Source organism: Myodes glareolus, chromosome 15 (assembly GCF_982192425.1).
Source record: "Myodes glareolus chromosome 15, mMyoGla1.1, whole genome shotgun sequence".
In the NCBI taxonomy this organism is placed as follows: domain Eukaryota; kingdom Metazoa; phylum Chordata; class Mammalia; order Rodentia; family Cricetidae; genus Myodes; species Myodes glareolus.
The window spans coordinates 75,680,975-75,698,781 of NC_142040.1; the positions used below are offsets into that span (position 1 = coordinate 75,680,975).

Consider the following 17,807-nt stretch of genomic DNA (forward strand, 5'->3'; position numbering starts at 1 on the left):
CTCTTGCATAAGGCACTGCCTTCCAGCACTAGTATTCTATGTATTCTGTAACTGAATTTCTTTAATTAATTGTTTTTACACTATTGTATGTGAATATGCATGTGATATGTGTGCCTTTGTGCATGCATGTTTGTGCACATACCATGGGCACACAGGAGCTAAGGCCAAGGTGGACATCTGGGTTCCTCCTGACCTTTGAGCCTGTTGTAAATATGGCAGGAGAGAGACCTTTGCAGCTCCCTTGGTAAGTGGGTCCAAACCATGGTGGGTGACAGAATTCACCATGCAAACAGAACTTAAGAAAGCAGTTTTATTGGGGGGAGGAGTAAGGAGGGGGGAAGGAAGGAAAAGAAGAGAAAAAGGCAAAGAAAGACACCGAGAGAGAGAGAGAGAGAGAGAGAGAGAGAGAGAGAGAGAGAGAAATAAGCAGGAAAATTGATGTGTTCCCCTTCAGAAGAACAGCAGACAGGAGAGAGAGCAGGAGTGGGCGGGGCTTGTCTCTTAAAGGACCCTTTTGCACCTGCATACAGACTAGGACCCTGGGCTGGTCAGGCCGGCATAATACCTGAATCCTAACAGAGCCAGGCTGTCTCATTTGAACCCATTCCTCTCCAACTGGCTCCTCGAGCTTGTCAGCTTTATTGGGGGATTCTCAGTCTTCATCTTCCTTTCCTGCTCAGAAATGACAGGAAGGTTGAAAGGCCCAATAGGCTTTTACACGAGATTGGGGACACAAACGCTGATCTTCGAGTTTGTACATTGAGCACTCTACTCAAGCTGTCCCCAGTCCTCAGTCACCTCTCACACAGAATCACTCTTTATCCGGACCAACCCTGTCTTGTGGGATTCCCTTCCGTATGCCATGATTACCGTTAATGAATAAAGAACCGCTTTGAGCCCGCAGCAGGGCAGGGCAGAGCAGAGCTAGGCAGAGAGGACTGGATGGAATGCTGGGAGAAAGAAGGGCGGAGTCAGAGAAAAACCACGGAGTCACTGGAGATAGATGCTGGGAACTTTACCTGGTAAGCCACTGCCACATGGTGATACACAGATGAATGGAAATGGGTTCAATTAAGATGTAAGAGTTAGCCAATAAGAAGTTAGAGTTAATGGGCCAAGCAGTGTTTTAAATAATATAGTTTCTGTGTGATTATTTTGGGGCTAAGCAGCTGGAAACAAACTAGCAGCCTCCTTCCTACACTGTCTTGAAAGATCTTGACAAATATGTCCTTAGTTTAACTGACATTCTTAAAGGGAAGAGGAGCGAGGCACTGGGAACAATGACGGCCCCAGGAGAAACAGACATTGACTCGACTCCTTTATATTGGATTTTTTACTAACTCCCACGTTTACAAACGACAGGAAGAAAGTGGTTAGCACAGTGCATAATTTAATCTACTTCAGTTATTCAGGAAAAATAATTGTGTGTAAAAATTCATAATGACAATTCTTTAACTTTATTTTGTTTCTATTTGTATGCATGTGTGCATGGATGTGCATGCCCAGTATATGTAAAGCTGTCCAAAGATGCCAGTTGCCCTGGAGCTAGGGTGTAGGAACTGAACTCAGGTCCTCCTGAAGGGCAGCAGGTATTCTAACCTCTGTGCTGTCTCACCCTATTGTGATTTGTTTCAAGCCAGAGTTGACCTCATTGACGTCATCCGAACTTCTGTGTACAAATCAGATGTTCTCCATATCTTTGACCATTTGGTATTGGATAATCAATTGGTGTGCTCTTCCCAGGGGAAAACTCTTTATCCTGCTTTAGGCATTGGTTGAGGTGGCCTGTGTGCTCTCACCACTTTCCATTCAGAATGTCTAGTGTAGGTGTCCTTGTTCAGCGACATGTTGGCGAGACTTTATGCATGTGTCTTCTGAGTTACTAGGAGACATATTCCCACAGGAAACTTCCTAATCCTCTGCACTTACCATCTTTCTGTCTCCTCTTCTGCAATGATCCCTGAGGCTCCAGTGTGGAGGTTGTATTGTGGATGTATCCACTGGTTCCAAAGCTCTGCATTTTGATTGGCTGTGGTTTCCTTAATGCACTTTCCCTGTTGCCAACAGAAGTCTCCTTGATGATGGGCGAGGGCTACACTTATCTGTGGGTTTAAGATAGTTAGAAGTTAGGGATTGTGCTGGTTTAGAAAACTGGCGCGATTGTAGATTTTTGTCCAAGATCCATGATTTCACAAGCGTTGGGTTACTGGCTAGTATTTCAGTGCCAGGCATCATTGCCCTTTTATTGAGTTGGTTATCATGAACGTGTCCATGCCCATATTGCACCCTTAGGACTATGGCGCCATGCTGCCAGTTTCTTTGACTCACAGGTGTCATTGCTGCTTAGGACTTTTGGTTGCTTTCTTCCTGCAGAAGTTCATGTGGTGCAAAAAACTCTGCCGCTATCAACTGTCTGTGGCCCTAGATCCTGTTCTAACCTGTTCTACACATGGTAACTACAATGCAAGAGAGAGCTACTAGAATATTGCACACGGTTGGGAAACAGTGAGTGCTCATGGTTGGAGAATTCCGTCTTCGTCCCTGCTCTGCTCCATCTGCAGGGCCTCACAGCACATCCAGACTTACTTGGTCCTCGTTAGGTAGCATAGCAAGGCCTCCAGTTTCTGGTTGTTCTCCATCCTTAGCATCCCTGATTCCTTGATTATAGGTGGGAGTCTCCATGCCTAAGCTCAGGACTCCACTTTAAAAACAGAAAGTGGGGATTATTGGATCTGTACATGTTACACAGCAACCTTCTTTCTGTCTCTTCCTTTTCTTTTTCCATGAGAAAGGGTCTCCTGTACTTCAAGCCAACTTAGAACTCTGTAAAGGAGAACGATTTTAAAATTTCTGCTTCTCCAGTGGCTACCTTCTAGGACTCAGATTACAAGCATGAGCCACCCTGTCTGGTCATTTCTTTCTTCAAGAGCAAACAAAAACACAAACTTGGAAATGTAACCCAGGAAGAGATTCCAGACTAAAACCCAAGGGTGCTGGACCTCCCCGTGCATGTGGAATCCTTGAGTACTCTCTCACCTGCATCTTCAGGAAGTTTCTCATTTGGAGTCTACCACAGAGGCCACTGGCCAGTTTCAACAAGTCTCCAAAAAACAACAACTCCTTTGCTGGCACAATTCACTTATGTTGGCGTTCATAAAACTATTCTGCTTTACTAAATATACAGGACAACTGAACTAGTCAAGCCTTCTAATTTATTGTATTGCTTTCACATGCTACCCACTGCCAAGGTCCGACCAAAAGTTTTTATGAGAATAATTTATTTGTCTTTCTACTTTGCAAGAAGGATTTCAACCTTTCCACTGCTACACTGCTTGGTACATTTCTTTCTTTCCAGAGCACGTGTAATAATAAGAGCATTGTAATCCCCTCTATTTGGTTATCAGCCTTTGTGCAAATGTTTGCTGCCAAGAATCTTTGAAAGATGAACAGCGCGCATTGAAGAGAGCTGGAACCCAGGCCCCTTTCATGTTTTCTCAGGAGCAGTGGGTTAGTCACTTCCTCTTCCCCAAGCTGAATCTTGTCAAAGAAACTGACAGGAAAAACACAGCGAAGCAAATAGCAAACAGACAGTTGAAAGCCTGCATCCCAGCGCAGCATGTGGGGACACAGTTCCGAGCTACAAATGGGTGCCATTCATTTGTTTAAGACGGAAAAGCTACAGGAATCCGCGAACACAGTCTCTGGGGGCCACTGACTGGGTAGCTATTAATTCTCTTAGAAGAACGTGTCTTGGGATAGTCCCTTCCCTGAGTGAGCAGGCTCTATCGCATGCAGTTGGCTTCCAACAACAGCTCGGTAAGGCTATCTATAAGCTACAGGACCTGACCCTGGAAGGGTGTTCTGCTCAGACAGGGGCAGTCTCAGGAACTTCATTTCCTACCCATTATCATTATGGTTAGGACATACTTCTGCTAACCTCTGTGGATTTCTACCCCCTCGGCAAACGGACACTGACCTAGTCTTTGGAGCTGGACCATATCATCCTCTACTGCGAGATTCAACTCCAGTCCACATGAGCTGCCAGCTCACTTCTCCCCTGCTTCCACCGCTGCCCTCTCTGTTCCCCTTCAACCACAGCAATCCACCCATGCGTGGCTAAAGAACAACAGGCCTTCGCTGAATAACCGTCCCAAGCACTGAGGTGTGTCCAGAGAGTCTAAGGACCACACGGGACACTAGGGCTCTCGTGTAGGAGGCCTGGGTGGGGGTCTGAAGGAAAGCAGTCCATGAAGAAATAGCAGCATCGAGCTGGTAGCCACGGTGTGACACTGAGCTCCGTGGTAAAATTCACACCCTCTAAGTACAAGGCTGAGGACCTGATTCCTAGTATTCTGCAGTAAATGACAACGAATTGGGATAAGGGACACCCAGAGTGGGTGAAGAGGGCCACAGTCTCATGGCAGAGATGAAAGGGTGGGAGAAAGAACTCTACCTCGCGTGGGCTCTCCCTTCAGGTGAAGTAAACTGGTGGAGCTAAGCAAGTTAGTGCTTGGGCTCGAGGTGGCGGGAGACTCTTCCTGTGACAGTCTGAAAGAGTCTGCACTCCACTCAGACTCAGCATAGAAGACCCCTCTGCAGCAATCAGTCATGAATCTCGGAAAATGGGAACCAACATCCAGAGAGGAGAGTCTGAAGGGACGTTTTGGTGAGGGTCGCAGTTGAAAGATATTCAAATTATTGTGGTTGACCAGCAGGAAAGGCCACTTTATTAGGATGATTTTGGTTTTTGAAGGAACTGTTCAAGAGTTGGGCCCATGTGTGAACTCAAGTAGTGCTGTTACGTGTAGGCCACACTGAGTTTGCCTCTCTAGCCCAGGCTACCCTGAGTTTGCCTCTCTTGCCTAGGCTACCCTGAGTTTGGCTCTCTAGCCCAGGCTACCCTGAGTTTGCCTCTCTAGCCCAGGCTACCCTGGGTTTGCCTCTCTAGCCCAGGCTACCCTGGGTTTGCCTCTCTAGCCCAGGCTACCCGGAGTTTGGCTCTCTAGCCCAGGCTACCCTGGGTTTGCCTCTCTAGCCCAGGCTACCCGGAGTTTGCCTTTTTAGCTCAGGCTTCCCTGAGTTTGCTTCTCTAACCCATGTGGGAAAAGCACGATTTTCATACCTCAGACATGTCATTCCATTTGTGTGAAGTCCCTTTTCTTCCCCCACTAACTTTTCATATCAGGTTAAATATGTACTTATGATGGACACCTTGGGCAGCTTCGATGATCTGACAAGGTGTCAGTCACCATGAGTAATTTGGTGCCACTGAATTTGGTGCAGTGACTTTTTAAACACTTACACATATCCCCAAATCTCTAAAAGGCCATGTACCTTAACTTGTGGAAGGCCTTACCTACAGAAAGAAGCAGGGAATTCGATGTAGATTATTCGTATAAAATGTTACTACTTTCTTGAGATGGTAAAAATCTTTGCCTTGTACTAATCTTCTTATGAATGAGTGAACTGACGATCCATAGGATCAGTGACATTAATTCAATAACCAACATCTAGACACACTGAATATCCCTCAGGACTCCAAAGATGTGTACCTCCGTCCCACAGTTACGTGAAGAGACGTGTGTCTGAACAACTGGATTTAACTTAGCAAAGTGATATTTATTTTTAACACATTAATCTTAGGGCTCTGCTTAACATATTATTTCCCAATCCATCTATTTTTATAGGGTACATATTAAGTGGGAAATCTGGCTTGTTCTGCAAAGCAGCTATCTGACAATTATGCGGTTAATATTTTTGAAAGCAATAAAAAAGATAATTCAGGACAGAGCCATGTCACTTTGTACTCTAAAGCCTTGTAGCCTGTGCTATTTTTTGTTCCTACCCAGTTGCTTTATTTATTTAATCCTTAATTATTTGCATTAGTTTCTTAACTGTCCAACCATCATGGGCTTGGCCTCCTGTTGATACTTCCTGCCAACTGTTTCACACATGGGGAGCAGTGTTGGGAATGAAACTCTAAATTTAATACATAGCTACAACTGTTTTGCTTTCATTATGTGGGGTAATATCCATAAATAGATGCGTGATTGTTGGCACTTACCGCTTCTCTTTCCCCACTTGCAGTGCCTAATTACGGCTCTCACTTGAATAGTTTGGCAAATGCTTACATAGCGTCTTCAATTAAAGATAAATAAAGCAGAAGAATGTCCTTTTTGTACTCTTTGGCTGAAAAAAAAAATTGTTATCCGTTGGATCTATTAAAGGGATCATTCCAACTCTTCTCGTTCCAATGTAATTTTTCTGAGGGCAAATTGAAAATGTGCGGTATCTAATCCAAGTAAATATTATGCTTTTCAGCTCCCACGCTTCCTATTGCGTAAACTCGATGAACAATTGTTTCATCCAGCTTCACTGAGAGTGGAAACAGCTGGCTCCATTCCACAGTGCCTGCCCTCTCCATGCTGCCCTGGGGTTCTGCACATCCCCCTCCCTGGGACGTGGAACCCCAGCAGTGGCTGCCTCAGGCCTACATCAGGGAAACGGCACAGGTCCTGACCGAGAAGATTCTAGAGATGTGATGAGCTGGTGATCCCATTTCGGTTCCTCTGTTTGGAGCAAATGGTGACTAATGATACTTTATTCCATTCCCATTGGAGTTGATTTGATATGACTCTGATCGGACTGACTTGGAGGTTAGCTATTTGACAGAAAGCAGTAGACTAAATAGAATGTGCAGAACTTTTAAATTTGTTGTGTTGCACTGAGCTCTTGAGCATTTACAAACTGATCATCCTAGCATCGTATTAAGGAACCTAATGAGTTTTAAAACTACCAATTTTACATAAAAAAAATGTGTGAGAATTCAAAGAAGATAGACTGTGAAGGGAGTCCTGCTCGCCTCTGAAGTGACGTACCAGGGTTCAGACCCTTTAGGTTTGGATCTCCGCATTAGGATCCTGCCTTTCACATCTAGGCAAGAGGTCTGTGTCTGAGCCACAGAAGGTCCATAGGGCTCTCTACATTTAACCATCAGAGTGGATCATGTACTATACCCTATTCTCCCCTTGGCTAAGCTACTCTTACTACCCCACAGCCAAATGACCAACAGCCATCACCTCCATGATTGTGTGGACCTGATGTTTCATCCGTTGACCGAGTAAGAGAAATAAGAGAAGGTTGAGCATTGCCTTGAGTTGGGTGCACCCTTCTCACAGACAAGTTCACTTTTCAATTCTTTAGAGGATCAGGCAAGAAAGTCTAAGACTCTCACTCCTGAGGACACAGCAAGAGATGGCAAGAGTTTCCTGGATTCCATGCCAAACGCGTATTTCTAGAAATTGCACTTTTGCTGAACTACAGCCTTTAAAAATCTTTTATCAAAAAAATTTAAATTGCCTCTGTGAAACAAGTGTCTAAGAAAAATAACAGAGGTGCAAAGATCAGAGGGAATGCAGGAGAGGTTTGATATTCTCTCTTTGAATTGTTACTGTGACTGCTTCATCCCGTAATAGATGACCTCAAGTCTTTAACAAAAAAATAGATAAAACAAACAAAAAAATAAAGATGCATGAACTTTTCGCACACAGGCACTGAGTGGACAGCCGGCCTTTTCCTACGCAATGTGAAACATACACAGAGCTTAAGATAATACATTTTCATCAGTGCTCCAAGAGGGCTTCTAAATATGCTCACTGTACTTCAGTTTGTAAAACCACAGGCAAGGAGATGTTTCTCCCCAAAAGTTCAACACGTTTTTTTGGACGGGAGGTGGGGGGCACTCAGAAGTACACAAGCTGCAAGAACGCTTGATACTTAGGGGTGAAGAAAAATCAGCAGAGAGCAAGTGGCGATCATGAGCAAGTGTGGATGGTGATCCCTCCTCAGCGGCCCATGGTTCTGGGTGAAACACACGGACAAGCAAAGCCAGGCATGCCAAGATCAGGGAACTTCTTGAGAGAATAATTTATTAGTGTTTATAAAGGCATCAGAAAGTGACCGTGCCTTTGAATCTGGGTGCTTTTCAACTGTATTACAACCTAAACTTCAGAAAAAATTCTTCATCCCTGAATTAGACTTAAAAGTTAATTCTTTAACAGTTTATTTCTAGAGGCAGCATTTTGTTCATGTTTTATTACTTTGAATTATGTGATTCTGTGATGTTTTGTTATTTTAAAATGTATTTTATTGTCTTTATCAGTGTTTTATAAGTGGAGACCAGAATAACTCTTCGGTACAACTTGCAGACATTTTAAAAGCATAAAACGGTGACTAGAGCTGGGATACAGATCTTCGTCCTCATCCTGACAGACATGTGAATTAAATTTCACGCAGGCTTTGGAAGGTAACTATGATATGGTTATTTCATTTCAATCTATGCATGAGAAAATAAAGGCGCTGCCGAATGTAGAGAAGTATTTCCGTTGTAAACCCGTTGAACCAACCCCAACAGTTCTTGTTTTTCCCTGTACCCTCTCTCCTAGACCACATGTCCATGATTGATAGGGAATTTGAGATGGGCTGGATTTCCCATCTAACATTACAGCGTTCTTGGAAGGGTTCGGATGCTCTGATCATTTAAGCAAAATGCGGGTCTTGAACAGTTCAGAAGTGAAAGCACGCGTGGCACACCCTCATCATTTAGAAGAAAAGGAAAAGAAGGAAGAGGTGGGATCCCCCCCTTCCCCTCCGTTGGCCGCACACCTTGCTCTGGGCACTGCTCTGCCATCGAGTGCTTGGTGACAATGGTCCACTGTTGTCTTTTCTCTCCTTCCCCGAACTGTGCATTGATGATCTGAGGAGCCTGAGGGGACACTCTTTCATCTCCCAAAAACAACATTTAGAATTTTCTTTCTGTGAATGCTTCATGAATGAGGCTGAAACGCCTTTGTTTCGGGGAAGAGAATGGACCATATTGTGTGGACACCAAACAGACACCCATTGTTCTCCTGTGAACCCAGCTCTCCACTGTCTGGAGGCCGCATCTCACTTTTACTTAGAAGTCCCATGTCTGATGCTCTCTGCCTTTCAGCACAAACATATCCTTTCACCTTTCTGTTCTTGTGTAATGAGTGGCTTCTTTTTATCTCCCTGTGACATTTATTGCTGGAGGTCTTCAGAATTTCCTGCCCCATTTATGAAGGACAATGCTATTCTTAGCTTTTGTTGGTCAATACCGTCACTTGCAAAATAACACTCATGGAATATTCTAGTCAACTGTATGTCAAAACAACAGAATCAAAGCATTAATCCTGAAGGAAATCAAATGCCGTGGCCACGGAGAGAGCAAAGCTTGACTTCTCCCCACCCAAGCCATCAACAGACAGTACAGGCACAGAGGGGCTCTCACACAAGGCCGCTGCCGTTCCCAGTGAGTCCTGAAATAGGCTGGAATTGGCACGGATAATATTATACACATTGCTAGAATTTCCAAGACTACCTTTCTTTTCCCCTGGAAAACTTACTATCTCCTTCAAATGACTTGGGTGACATAGTTTTGATTCCCATAGTCCTAAACTAAAGGCGGCTCCTGTTCAGACCTGGACATGACATATTTATTGAGTCCACACACAGCAACTCCTGCAGGTTAATGAACTGGAGACCAGAGATAAGGTTTTCACAGGGCCAGAGTAAAATAGATTTAATTTCAAACATCTCCTGATGTCCCCAAGGATTTCATCAATTTGTGTTATTTGGAGGTGATTCCTTTAGCTCCGAGATCAAACAGAATTCCATTAAGCATAGATGTAAGTCTTCAGCATGCAGACCAGAAGGCAGGTTTACCGTCCAGCTGGAGGAAATCTGACAATGCTTAGAAACACGTTTGTGTGTTACAACAAACTACACACTGCTCAGCTCCAAAATCAGGGCAACTGTAGAACAAACCCACACAAACCCTCAGCTCCTCTGGATGCTGTAAACCGAGTCTCTGGGCGTAATCTTCAGAGGTATTACTAGGTTGAAGTCTCTAGTCTTCTGTCTTCTAGGAAGATGGGCTGCTCAGGAGTTCAGAATTCTCATTCCCAACACACACATAAGGAATCTGGCAGAGGGTCAGCTTCAGAAGCATGCAAGTGGTCTGTAGAGTGACATCATCTAGGACCTCTGTCGAGTTCTCTTTCAATCAGGGTTTCACCAGAAGGAGGGAGCCTTCTGGCATTCCTCACTGCTCATGGTGCAAATCCAGCAAGCACTGAGTCAGAGAGGCCGCCATGGAGACACTCAGCTGAGGAAGACTCTCATTTGCTCTGGCCACAGGTCTGTGCAGAGTGTATTTACACCCCCAGACTCTCTGACCTACTCTTGCATTGATAAGAAGTAAGTGTGCTTTCCGGTTCCTCTTTATGGAGATATGGTCTCCTCATCTGGCTCAGGTTGATGCTCAGGTGTGCTGCCTCAGCTTCACCGTTTGGTCCAGTGAGATGATCAGGTGCGCTGGCTCAGAATCCCTCTGGAGCATCTGGGCACACGGAAGCAGTTTCGGTGGAAGTGAGCCTCACCTTCGACTTCCTCTTCAGGCTGTATTTAGAAGAATGAATCCCATGTTCCCTTTGAAGAAGTCGCTTCTTTGAAATCATATCCCTGTTCAGAGGGATGTGGAAGCTCTTGGCTGTCGAGATGAGATTCCCCAGTGAGACAGAACTGTGAAGTCAGACTTGACGAGCTGCACTCGTGTCAAAGGTGCATCTTCCTGTGCAAACTCCTCAGAACGGGGAGCTAGAGGGGGGTGGTCACAGACACCAAGCATTAGAGATTCTCTTGGCATCACTTGAAACCAAAGCATTCTATCTCAGGTCCCGATTAGAAACTACAGAGAGCAGACACTGTCCAGGAAAGTGCAGACAACACTGCCATGAACCGCTATAGACAGCTGGTCTCAGAATATGGCCTCTCTACAAACCCTTTGGTCTATTTGTCAAAATGGCGGGTGGGACTAGAAAGCCCGAGCACCGCGGCCACTGATGGGGGTCTCCACCTCCCATAGCGCTGAGGTAAGGAGGAGAAACAGAGACGGGGCAGGAATGCCGACTCAGTAGGAAAAGCATTTGTCTCAGTTTATATCTCCAGAAGCCATGTAAAGCTGGGCACGGTCACGTGTGTAATCCCAGAGCTCCTACAGAGAGAGAGAGAATGGGGAAAACAGAGTCTCCAGAATCTCAAGGGTGAGGGATTCTGGTGAATGAGGCACTAGACAGTAAAACCATGACTCTGATGTGATACATGGCAAGAGCTGACATGCCACAGTGCCTGTGTACCTGTATTATACAACAGCATGCACACAAGTACACACAAGAAACACATACGTATACACAATTACATATAGATATGTACATACATTCATATAAACATACACTTGCATACCTACATACACATGTATACTCATACATAATATAAACATAGACACATACACAACAAACACACATAAATATATACATAATTATATACAGTCACATATACACACAATATACCTATGTACACATAGTCAAACACACATACATATATGTATGGTGTGGGACCATGGTCTATATTCTGTCACTTATATTTTAAATAAATGCTGATTGGCCAGTAGCCAGGCAGGAAATATAGGCAGGACAACTAGACAGGAAGTAGAGGCAGGTCAATGAGAACAGGGGAATTCTGGGAAGAAGGAAGCCTATTCCTCTGCATTTGTGACCCTAGCCACAGAAGAAGCAAGATGTGACTGCCTTGCTGAAAAAGGCACCAAGCCATGTGGCTAACATGTACTAGAGTAATGGGCTAATATAAGTTATAAGAGTTAATAAGAAGCCTGAGCTAATTGGTCAATCAGTTTATAGTTAATGTAGACCTCTGTGTGATTTCTTTGGGACTTAACAATTGCAGGAACAGGACAGGACAGAAACCCCAACAACCCATGTATACCAATAATCCATAAACACATACACATACATACACCCATGTACATACACATACACACACACACATATACATACACCTACAAATAGATAAATACATAATACTCATATGTATACACATACAAAGCCAAATACAAGAATAAAGACACACATATATACACATGTACACACCTACACCTTTATACATGTATACACATTCACATACACACACTCACACATAAATGGCAAAAACAGCTTTTTAAAAATTTGAAGTTTTACAAAATTCCCTGAATTTCATTTTCTCTCTGAAGAAGCATTTGAAAGACAGGTGGTATCTCATCCTTTGAGATATCTGGGTAGTACTTCCTATTTAAATCTTCTGTGAGTATTCATATGTGTACATGCATGTGTTTAAGTGTATGTGTGTATGTGGGCATGTAGATGAATAGGTGGATGTTCATATGCATATGTGTTTATGTGATTGTGTTCATATGTGTACATGTGTATATATGTGTATTCACGTGTGTACAAGTGTTTAAGTGTATGTATGTGTGCATGAATGAATGTATAGGTTTGTATGTGTGTTCATATGTGCACATGTATGCTTTTCCATGTCTATATGCTGTGAATATGTTTTTATTACCATTGGTTAATAAAGAAGCTGCTTTGGCCTTTGGCGGGGCAGAATATAGGTAATTCATATATAGATAAAACTGAAAGCAGGGCGAAAGATGGTAGAGTCAGGCAGACCCCGTGTAGCTATTGAAAGAGAAAGATGCCAGAAACTTACTGGTAAGTCACGCCCTCATGGCAATACATAGATTAATAGAAGTAGTTTATTTTAAGATATAAGAGCTAGCTAGAAATACATCTGAGTCTTTGGCCAAACAGTGTTGTAATTAAAATAGTTTTTGTGTGATTATTCAGGTCTGGGTGGCTGGGAAACTAAAATGCAGTCTCCGTTCAAAACACGATAGGATTGTGGAAGGCCTTGTCTAGAAAACTATACACAAGGATGAGTGAACAGATGTTGTGTTTTGGACTACATGAAAAGGGCCTTGAGCATAGACAGAGAATATCTATCTACCTTCGTCTTCCGTTTCTTGGTGAAGTTGATTTCATTGATCAGGAAGGAGAATAAAGGTCAGAGTTAAATAAAGGGACCCTGCAAAGACTTGACCTTTCACATGCTTCTCCCTGTTCACTTACTAAGCTCCATTAGAAAAAAAACCCTTCTGAGTCCAAGAAATACTGACTGTCTGGTTTCAAAATATGTAAATTTCAAAAATCAGTGATTCACACACCAGGTCCAATTTTAAACATCACTTTGTAAAAAAACTGTTTGTTCTGCTAATTAAGTAGAGTCATAATTTCTGAGTGTGATCATCTCCTTGAAAGAACTATGGAAATGGGATCTTCTGCCTCACACACATGCTCATACATTTACACACACACACACACACACACACACACACACACACACACACACACATTTTCCTGTACACATACAGCACTCACATACATTCCCACATGCACTGCACCATGCATACACATATACACTCACAGGCACTGTACACATGAACACACATTTACAAACACCTGTGCTTCTTCCTACTTGATAATGCAAATACAAAGGGAATCATAACAGATCGTTTTCTAGTTGGCATTGCAAGTTGTATTGCACGTGGATCAATAGTTGGAGCTCCCATTCAGGGCTGGTTTTAACTCACTAAGAACACAGTAAAGGAAAGAGCAAGCCTAGAGATAAAATCCAGAGATTTACACATCCCTGGACACACTGAGACATTTTAGTCTTTGAGGTGCTAGTAAAATTATAGAGTATCCAATAATAGCTCTGCTGGTGCTTTCTTTGACTGATGAGAACCAAGAAAAAGAAAGACAGAAAGATTAAGACGACCTTAAAGCCTGTGACTAAATAAAACTGCCTTATTTTCTGACACTGCAGAGGGCAGGCAGTGGGAGTGACTCCCAGCTGTGTGCAGGGGTAGTACGGGACTGCAGTTACTGGGCAGCAAACACCAGCAGAGTTCTAATTAACAGATGAAGTACAACAAATCAACTGGATCCTTCTTGCTCCTGAAGGCCTCCCTCCTAGTAAATAATTCAAGAAAGAGTTGGTCATACTTCCCCTCTCCTTCTTCAAGAGCCAATGGTGTCTCATCTTTTCTGTCTTTTTATGACAAAATCAAATCTAGAAATCACTTGTCTGTGTGTCCGATGTGATGGCCCCAACTTTCCCAGAAACCACAAAGACCCTGTACCCACAAGAACATACACTGGGCTACCAGTCCCTGTGTCCTTTTCAAGGGCAGCCTTTAGGCTGACCTCCTTCATGGTGTACCTTCTGGAAATGTTTATCCGGTACAAGGAATTACAAAGGTTCTTCTTCAGTGGGAAGACTGGACTGCCCAACTGACTAAGCAGAGTTAAGGTCAATGTCCAGTCACACTGTCAACATTTACTTCCTTCTAACACAGGTGAAGAACTACCTCTGCTTCTCACCTGGACTCTCGTTAGTTGGAGACCGGAGAAGAGCAAAAGGAGGCATGGTGCCTTGTGTTTGAAATCCCAACACGAGAGAAGTTTATTAGTTTTGGGTCAGCCTGGACTACAAAAGAAGATTGTATCACAAAATAAAAGGGAGAGAGAGACAGAAAAAGATGGAGGAAGAGAGGGAGGGAGAGAAAGAGGGAGGAAAATGAAGGAGGGAATAAAAAGGAAGGAGGAAAGAAAGAAAGGAAGGGAAAAAGAAGAAGGTGGAAAGGAGGGACAGGAAGGAGAACAAAGTGTCTAAAATAGCAATGAGAAGGTATGTGGGATTCATGGGAGAAGAGAGTGGGGAGGAAAGTGTTTAGATTGTTTAGCTTTTATCATGTTAAAGCAAGGATGAGAAGAATTCTCAATTGAAAATGACAATGAGGTAACCTTGTGAGAATCCTTTGAGAATCAGGAGGACTCTTTGACAAAGAAAACTAGCAGGTGTCAGATTTGAGAATCCAACATTACTAATATCAGAAATTACAAATCACTCTACAAGATAAAGCAAACTTCAAATTTTATTTTAAAAAGTACTGCAAATGGGTCTCTCTTTGTGTTCAAAGACAGATTTGATTATTTTTGGCTCATAATATTTATTTTGTTTATGAGAGAGAAAAGGAGCTTGTATGCTACAGGAGTGTTCCTTGAAATCCCAAATTCTCAGAGCACAATGCAAGGTCAACAGCCCTATGCCTGCTGTACCTGAGCAAATACCACATGCTGTGGGGTCCTGTTCAATGTCCAGGCTGAGAAAATACTCTCAGAAGCTGGGCATTTCCTAGTCTTCCCTGCTTCTCTGGGATATTGTTCCTACTTCTGTCTTAAAGCCTTGAGCCCCATTCCAGAGTCACCTGAAGTAAGTTGTGGGTCAGGGTGTGAACTAGCAGAGCTGGCTCACCTGGGCACCATTGAGAAGCTACTGGGACACAGCAGTCCCAGTCTATGAGGCCAGGGTGGGCAGGGAGGGCTCATGGATTCTACTTGGAGTCCAGATACATCTATCATGTGATTCCCATTTCAAATGCAAGGAGAACTAATAAAGAAACAGCCTACCACTCACCTCATTGTTACAGTCCTGTTTAAAAAGAGAAAAAGTTCAGTCCTGTTTCTCACGGACACACGAGATGACATTTTTTTAACCAAAAAGAAATTCATTCAAAGCCCGAAAGACAAGCAGCACCACAGAGCCGAGTGTTACCAAAGGCATGCATTTGGACGCCTGCACTTGGTGAACTCTTGCAGCGGGCATCTTTAGGGTGATGTGTGACACTCCAGGGCCAGGACATCTTCTTTTCCGCATGCAGTCCTGATTTAGGGCAGACTCTGCCTCTGCCTCCCATCTGTTAGGCCAGCTTGGAGCAGAAGCCCACAGCACTGCTTGCGGTTTGCTAGAGCTTAGAAATCAAGGGGAAATTGAGACTGCCAAGAGCTGCCTGCGTGCCTGAGAGTCTTTTTATAGATGAGCTGCAGGAATGCACGTCCACTGAAGCATGCCCTTTGAAACCCTCTTCTCTTGTACATCTTCCAGAACTCTTGATGTACGACCCTCTCGTAGTAAGAATAGTTCTCTGGTCCATACCACTAACACATGGCCAATGGGACTGAGTGAGCTGTGCAGGCATGCCGACATAACTCCAAGCTGGGATCCTTTATGTGGATATGGTTACTTGTGGGGGGCAAGAAAGCCCCCCAGATGAAGGGAGAGCGTGTGGAAGTCCTGGAGGAGAAAACTTTGATCTGCTCCCGAGGCACATTTGAAAGCGGCTGTCATTGAGCGCCCGTCTTCTCTGCTAGGTGCCACAGCCCTGCTTCTCTCTCATACAGAGGATGAAAGAAAGCCTTCCTGGCTCTCCCTTGCTCGAAGAAAGCATGTGACCCCGGCAGCATCCATAACCAATTAAGCGCAACACCACCTCAGTATGTGTGAGGCTGTAGCAAGGCTCAAACAGTTTGCCACCCGTGGGTCTGTCTTACCCTACAGTAAGCATCACAGGAGAGTGGAGGCAGCTGTCCGCTGAGAGCCCCAGCGGGGAGAAGTGGAAGCCTTGACCTGAGGTGATTCAGCTGAATAGGTCAAGCATTCGCCTAGAACTCTCTTCCAGTGCTGTAATAACCAACAAGGCTTATTCAGCGCTGCCCACACAGAATTCCTTCCACCCAGAAAGTCCTTCATGGTTGACCAGAGAAGCCTGACAGGATGGCAGATGCCATTTTCTTCTGAAGATTTTGTACCAGGCATGAGGTGCTTCAGAGGTGGAGGTATGAATTCACAGAGAGGCATGATCCCGTTCTAACTCGTGAGACATGGGCCTTGAGTGTCTACTATGAAGCAATATTTGGCATTTCCCAATGAACCAGGAAGAGTCTCCTCAAGCTGATTCCTATGATGAACTTTTTCAAAGGAAGCACAAAGAAAAGGCCCCTTGAAAAGCGGGCAGCGGAAGTCCTGACTCTCAGCTGGGCTCCTTCCAATTCACACTGCGCAATTCCTTCCACGCATTTGGTAAATGTACTTAAACATTATAATTTTGTTGTCTTGCAGGAATTCTACTATTTGTTCCCAGTATTAAAACATATAGTTTTACATATAAAAGCATTAGTTGTACTGGAGGAATACCTCTTTAGTAAAGGCCTTGGTCATGAACGAGGCTATGAGGAGAAAAGTAATTTGTCTTTAGAAATGAACTATTAATTGCTCAGTGTTATCTCACTTGAAGATTTGAGCGCAAACACAGTTCTGTAAAATTGTGCAAGATAATACCTAAATTGTTAAGAGAATATGAACATCATCCACCAAGTTATCAGTTGGCTACCTGTGATTACCTAGACGAGTGGTTCTCAACCTGTGGGCCAAGACTCTTTGGGGTCATATATCAGATGCTTACATTACAACTCACAGCAGTAGTAACGTTACAATCACGATATAGTAATAAAATCATCTTATGGTTGGGGTCACCTCAGCATGAGGAACTCAATTCAAGGGTCACAGCATCAAGGTGGTTGAGGACCACTGATAGAGATAATTCTGTAATTTGGTGACTTACACAACTGTTGTTTTTACTCCATGAAAGAAAAATGAGATGCAGGTGTATAGGCATTTTGTTTGTTTGTTTGTTTGTTTTCCAAATTCTGAGTCCGAACAGATCCACTATAAACAATATGCTTCTTACAGAAATTTCAAGTTTACTGAGCATAAATCGACATGTACTTGCCTTGCTTACAGTTCCTATGAGGAAGTCTAATAATATCAGACTCTTGAGGTGCTGGTATCTAAGGAATGAGAAGGAGGTTGGACCGACCAGATGAGTGGCAGAACAAGTGACCTGCGTGATGGGGCTTACTAAAGGAGTCACAATGGAAAGTGATTTTTGAACAGGAAAGTAACCAAAGCTACTGAACTCCTATTTTTATAGG

General features: G+C 43.7%; 1 long non-coding RNA gene across 1 annotated transcript; it reads right to left on the reverse strand.

The window, feature by feature from the left end:
- Positions 1-8,123: 8,123 nt before the first annotated feature.
- On the reverse strand, positions 8,124-16,689 carry LOC146891523 (uncharacterized). Its single transcript, XR_014996979.2, has 2 exons — positions 15,454-16,689; positions 8,124-10,677 (listed from the first exon to the last, which is right to left on the reverse strand). It is a non-coding gene; the product is annotated as an uncharacterized LOC146891523 (long non-coding RNA).
- Between the last annotated feature and the right edge of the window lie 1,118 nt (positions 16,690-17,807).